The 6496-nt window shown below is 41.0% G+C and overlaps 1 protein-coding gene across 13 annotated transcripts in view; it reads left to right on the forward strand.

Annotated features, from left to right (window-relative positions):
- MARK3 (microtubule affinity regulating kinase 3) overlaps positions 1 to 6496 on the forward strand; it is a 118952-nt gene that overhangs the window by 38229 nt on the left and 74227 nt on the right. The gene's annotated exons all lie outside the window — the stretch shown is intronic.

Below are 6496 nucleotides of genomic sequence, written 5' to 3' on the forward strand. Positions count from 1 at the left end.
TTTTTTGCATTTTTGTACTTTTTGTTGATGATTTTGCTGTTTAAAATGGGCCCCAAGCATAGTGCTGAAGTGCTAACTAGTCTTCCTAACGCACACTTGAGTGAAACTTAACCTAACACATGCATTTCCTTTCTAAGGTACATCATAACCTTGCTGTGGATAAAACTGTGGACATTTGAGTTTTTCCTTGCACTGTGCATGGCTTTGATGCTTTACAAAGAAGATGCATGTGTTAGAAATTTCACTCAAGTGTGCATTTCAGTGCTGTGACTGTGAATTCAGTGTTAACCAATAATATATAGTAAAGAAGACACACGCATAAAACAAATTGATCAGTTGATGCAAAAATGTTGTGACGAGAAGCTTGCAGAAACCTAACCCTATATTTCCCCTAGAAACAATGATTTAGTATTCAGTAATTCAGTGAGTACAGTAACTTCATAGAATGTTACCACAAACAACAAGAATTGACTATATCTCCTTTTTTGAAAGAAGATGCTTTTTTTTTTTTCTTTTTTGAAAGAAGGTTTTATTATGGGATGGGCATTAGGAAAAATCATAGGCTTTCCTCATTTGCCTGATATTTGATTCTGTTCGTCTTCCAGAGGGGGAGACCTAAGAAGAAAACTGAGAGCTCCCAGTAAATGGGTAACAAGTGCTTAGCTTCATGGAGGCCAGAACTTTGGCCTTTACACTGGGACATTTCATACACACAGCACAGAGTTGTTTTCATCAGACAGTTGAGTTTTTCTTTTTCCAAGCATAGGGTTGTCTTCCTGTGCCCTACTACATGTGCCACTATACTGTTATGTTTTTATCTCCCAGAAATTCTTCGAAGTCACTTGTCTACTGGTAGCACGGCACCTCTTCCTTTCTCTTGGCCATTCCTTGTCATTTGGTCTTTATTCTTCAGTGGGCCTGTCAGGTGGCAGGAGAGAGAAATGCATATGATCAGTATGCCATTGTTAACCAATGTCCTCATTATGGTTATGAAAATAACTTTTTATTTAATTATTTTTATTCAAGTTACATATTACACAAAGTTTAAAGAGGTAGGGTTATGGGTCAAGACTTGTTAAAGAGTCCCCCTAGACTCAGCTGTTTCCCTGTCTCCCAGGATGGCCACTTTTAATCTTTTAAAGTGATTCTTTAGTCTTTTAAATGCTTCTTTCATACTTTATAACATGCTTGTAGTCTTACTTGTTTTTCAGGTTTAGGCATTATCTATTGACATTTAAAGTCATCATGGACTTTAAAAAACACAAAAACTCTTTATTGAAATGTACCACTGGCCGGGCCTGGTGGCTTATGCCTATAATCCCAGCACTTTGGGAGGCTGAGGTAGGCAGATGACCTGAAGTCAGGAATTTTGAGACGACCCTGACCAATATGGTGAAACCCTATCTCTTCTAAAAATACAAAAGTCAGCCAGGCATGGTAGCATGTGCCTGTAGTCCCAGCTACTTGAGAGGCTGAGATAGGAGAATTGCATGAACCCAGGAGGCAGAGGTTGCAGTGAGCCGAGATCGCACCACTGCATTCTGGCCTGGGCGACAGAGCAAGACTCCGTCTCAAAAGGAAAAAAAAAGGCCAGGCACAGTGGCTCATGCCTGTAATTCCAGCACTTTGGGAGTCCGAGGTGGGCAGAAAATGAGGTCAAGAGATCAAGACCAGCCTGGCCAACATGGTGAAACCCTGTCTCTACTAAAAATAAAAAAAATTAGCCAGGCCTGGTGGCACACACCTGTAGTCCCAGCTACTCGGGAGGCTGAGGCAGGAGAATCGCTTGAACCCTGGAGGCAGAGGTTGTGGTTAGCCAAGATCATGCCACTGTACTCCAGCCGGGACAACAGAGTGAGACTCTGTCTCAAAAAAAAAAAAAAAAAAAAAAAAAAAAAAAAAAAAAAAAAGAAAAAAGAAACATAACATACATAAAGAAAAAGTGCCCAAATCATAAATGTACAGCTTGATGAATTATCACAAAGTAAACACATTTGAATTACCATGACCAAGGCAAAAAATGTACTGTGACCTACACCCTAGAAAGCCTCCCTTTGGCCTCCTTCAAATCCCTTCACTACCTCCACTTCCTCAAGTGAACCACTGTGCCAGCTTCTAATGCCATAAGTTTTATTTGTTTGTTGTTTTAACATTATGCTAATAGAATGTTACAGTATTATTAATAGTATATTTTGTGTCTGCTTCCTTTACTCTGCTTCATACTTGTGATATTCTTCCACATTGAGGTTTTCATTTGTAACCAACTGTTGTAGTTGTTTGGCTTGGTTTCCATTTGCTATGGATTGAATTATATGTCCTCAAAATTTGTATGTGTAAGCCCTAACCCAAAGTGTGACTGTATTTGGTGATACGGTCTTTGTAGAAGATTAAGTGGAGTTGCAAGTATGAGCCCCAGTTGATAGGATTAGTGTTCTTACATGAAGAGACACCAGAAAGCTAGCTTTCTCTACCATGTGGGAACACAGGGAGAGGGTGGCCATCTGCAAGCAAGCCAGGGAGAAGGTCCCCTTCATATCTGTGAGAAAATAATTTACTGTTAAGTCCCCCAGTCTGTGGTATTTTGGTTATGGCAGTCCAGGCTGACTAATGCGTCATTCTTCAGACACTCCGTCCCCCTAAAGGACTTGGAATCTTTTTTTTTTTTTTTTTTTTTAGCCTCCTGTTTTAGTGTTTGTGATGCTGTGACACCTTTCAGAAGCAGGGTGTTAGGATCTTTTGACCATTAGTGAACTAACAAAGTGGAAGATAAGGATTTTTCTCCAGTGGGTGTTTGCTGTGGATTTGTTGGAAGAAGCCTTCTCATGTATGAGCTGTCCTTATCCCTATTTTGTAATTTTCCACTTTGCTGCTGGCCCAGAGTGAATGTAAATGGAATTTCCCAGAAATTTCCACAACAGGTGGATCTCACTTAGTGAGCCCCCTTGGCATTTGTCGTGTCTGCCTTTACCTAACTCCACAATCATTGGAATGAAGGGGTGGTCTTCTCTCAAGTCTGCATCTTTCTGAGGCACTGCAATCAGGGACACCCCACAGTTACCACCTCTTTTGGTTACCCGAAGGTTTCAGCTTTGTCTGAGCTCTCCAGACTCCAGCTCTGGGCCAAGGTGATTTTGGTGGAGTCATCCCAGCAGGGAGCTAGGAGGAAGAGGGGATTAGGAATTCCCGCTCAGACTTCCTTGCTGTACATACATATGTCACGCTAAATGATGTTGTTTCACTCTGGGGACATGGTTGCTTTTGATAAAATGACTTTTCTACACTTTGGTTAAGCTGAATGAAACATCTTTGAAGCTCCTATTTTTGCTTCAGATGCTCAGGATGAAAGTGTTTAAGAACAGGGTCAGGCTGGGTGCGGTGGCTTATGGCTGTAATCCCAGCACTTTGGGAGGCCAGGATCACCAGCCTGGCCAATGTGGCAAAACTCCATCTCTACTAAAAAAATACAAAAATTAACCAGGCGTGGTGGCATGCCCCTGTAATCCCAGCTACTTAGGAGGCCAGGGCACAAGAGTCGCTTGAACCCAGGAGGTGGAGGTTGCAGTGAGCTAAGATCCTGCCACTGCGCTCCAGCCTGGGTGACAGTCTCAAGGAAAAAAAAAGAATAGAATCTTTAGGATAGCGGCAGGATGCCGTGGCTCATGGCTGTAATCCTAGCACTTTGGGAGGCTGAGGCAGGCAGATTGCTTGAGCCCAGGAATTTAAGACCAGCCTGGGAAACATAAGGATACCTCATTTCTACAAAAAATTAGCTGGACATGGTGGCACGTGCCTATAGTTCCACCTACTCAGGAGGCTGAGACAGGAGAATCACCTGGGTCTGGGGAAGCCAAGGGTGCAGTGAGCTATGATCGTGTCACTGCCCTCCACTCTGGACAACGGAGTGAGACCTCGTCTCAGGAAAAAAAAAAAAAAAGAATCTTTAGCATAGGAGGATACTGAGCAGAACCAGGAGAAACCAGTGATTAAGAGTGCAGGTGTGAAAATAGAAACTAGGTCTCAGGAGTTCAGAGAGAAGAACTGGAAAGACAGCATGTTTGACGGATTTGGCCATGAGTAGGAGGAAGAAGACAGAATGGAGGCCAGAAAAGTGTGTGTATATCTAAGGGTTTCTTTGGAATTGGGAGATCCAGGTATACCACGTAAAATTACTTGTGAAGGTAAAGTTTGAAGAAAATTCATTCGACTTTGATATATATAATTTTTAAAACCACATTATCTGGTAAAACACCAGAAGTCCTGTTTCTTGGTTACTGATATGAGTGTTCAAGGCCTCAGATCAACTCAGCATGCATTTATGTATTTATGTATGTACGTATGTGTTTATTTATTTAGGAATGGAGTCTCATTCTGTCGCCCAGGCTGGTTGCAGTGGCTCTATCTTGGCTCATTGCAGCATGCATTCATTTATTTAATCTTTTTTGAGATGGCGTTTCATTCTGTCACCCAGGCTGGAGTGCAATGGCTCCATCTTGGCTCACTGCAACCTCTCCCTCCAGGTTTCAAGTGATTATCCTGCCTCAACCTTCCAAGTAGCTGGTGGAATTATAGGCATCCGCCACCAAGCCCAGCTAATTTTTGTATTTTTAATAGAGATGGGATTTCACCATGTTGGGCAGGCTGGTCTCGAACTCCTGACTTCAGGTGATCCACCCACCTCAGCCTCCCAAAGTGTTGAGATTACAGGTGTGAGTCACCATGCCTGGACAACTCAGCATTTATTGAGTACTCCTTGTGTACCAGTTAGGGCTGTAAAGATGAATAAGATGTGTTTTCCCCAGTTGAGACATGTATAAGACAGTTCACATTTGCCTATTTCAGTAGTCAGGATTTTCTTTTGCTTATTCAGTTTTCATTGAAACTTATATTTTCCAAATATAAAATTAGAATTCCAGTTTTGTATTTTTCAGGCACACACACTCATTTACCCTCCACTCCTTCCCCAGTTCTGATTTGCTTCCTCCCAAAGATGGGGGTGATGGTTCATCCACTCCAGGGTCAGAATCGCTAGATGCCTTGTTGCAGTGATTTTTTCTGTGGCTCCTTGGAGGTTATAGGCTCCTAGGGAATAAATAATGTGGTCAGGTGGAGGCTTCAGACCAAGTTAAGCAGGGTTTTAAAAACATGGTGTTCATATACATAGTGCAGCCATTCTCAAAACTATGGCAAGGGGAGACCCCTGGAAGTTTCCTGAGACAGTTTTAAGGAGTCTGCTGAGTCAAAAAACTATTTTTGTGATACTGTGAAAACATTTGCTTTTTTCATTTTTTCTCTCACATGTGTAGAGTGGAATTTTCCAGAGGTTACATGATGTGTGTGTGATATAGCACAGCAGATTGAATGCAGAAGCTCCTATGAAAATTTCACACAAATATATTACTTGTGTTATAATGGGCTTGTTATTTTGAAATGAATTGATAAATACTTTTTTTTTTTTTTTTTTTTTTTATTTTTTTTTGTTTATTATGGTGATATGGTGATGTGTGGAATGGTGAATCTACTTGCATTAGTGTTATTTTGGGTTACTTGCCTATTTTTACAGTTTCTCAGTGTTGTATTATGGTAAATATTCATTGATAAAACCCACATTTGGGGGACATCAGTAACCTTTAAGAGTGTAAAAGGGGACCAAAAAGTCCGCAAAGTGTGAGAGCCTTTGTTGTAGAGAAACCCTAAGCTCATTCCCTGGTCGTTGGCTATAGATGCTTTCTCCAGGGGTGGATCTTCCTGTGTCCTGCAGGGTGTCCAGTAGGAAGCACAGCCTCTTTGATCTTATGGAGATGGGCTCATTTGCTGTCCTGGAGCTGAAAGCGAGTGCAAAGCTGAGTTACTTTATACTCCCTGGTTATGGCAAAGCCTCCACTTTTGTTCCCTTCTGTCATCACTTTCGTTCTTTCCCCATTCTGGATACCCATAGTCCATAGAAATCATTTTTACCTGACAGCGATAAGCTGACCAGAAGTTATAGAAGCTGTGGTACGTCCTGTATATCCTAATGGTTTTAAAAAATACTGGCTGGGGCATATTCACCCTTTCTGAATAAAGGCTGCTAGGTGACCCTTTTGTTGCCTCTGTATATATTCACTTGGTTAGCCCACAGATTGCCTTAGACCTAGTTCCCTTTCCTTCTTCAACTGCCCAAAGGGCTTTTCAATTTTTTTAAAAAATAAAATGTTTTTAAAGTTTTCAGATACAACAGCTACCTATTTGTATGCTTACTTATCCCACAGTCAGCTAAATTTAAAGTGTCAGTAAATTGTAAATAAAAGATTTACTACATTGTGTATGTTTTTAGAAGTGCTTTCTGTGTATAATTTCTTTTTTTTCTTGGTTTGAAGGAGATTTTCCCCTTGTCTATAAGTAACTTAAATATAAAATGTTATAACAGTACCCTTATTAGATTGAAGCCCCAATTTGCTTATACCTTCATTAGATTGAAGCCCCAATTTGCTTGTCTTTCTTTTTTTTTTTTTTTTTT

Source organism: Cebus imitator, unplaced genomic scaffold, assembly GCF_001604975.1.
Source record: "Cebus imitator isolate Cc_AM_T3 unplaced genomic scaffold, Cebus_imitator-1.0 Scaffold338, whole genome shotgun sequence".
NCBI lineage: Eukaryota > Metazoa > Chordata > Mammalia > Primates > Cebidae > Cebus > Cebus imitator.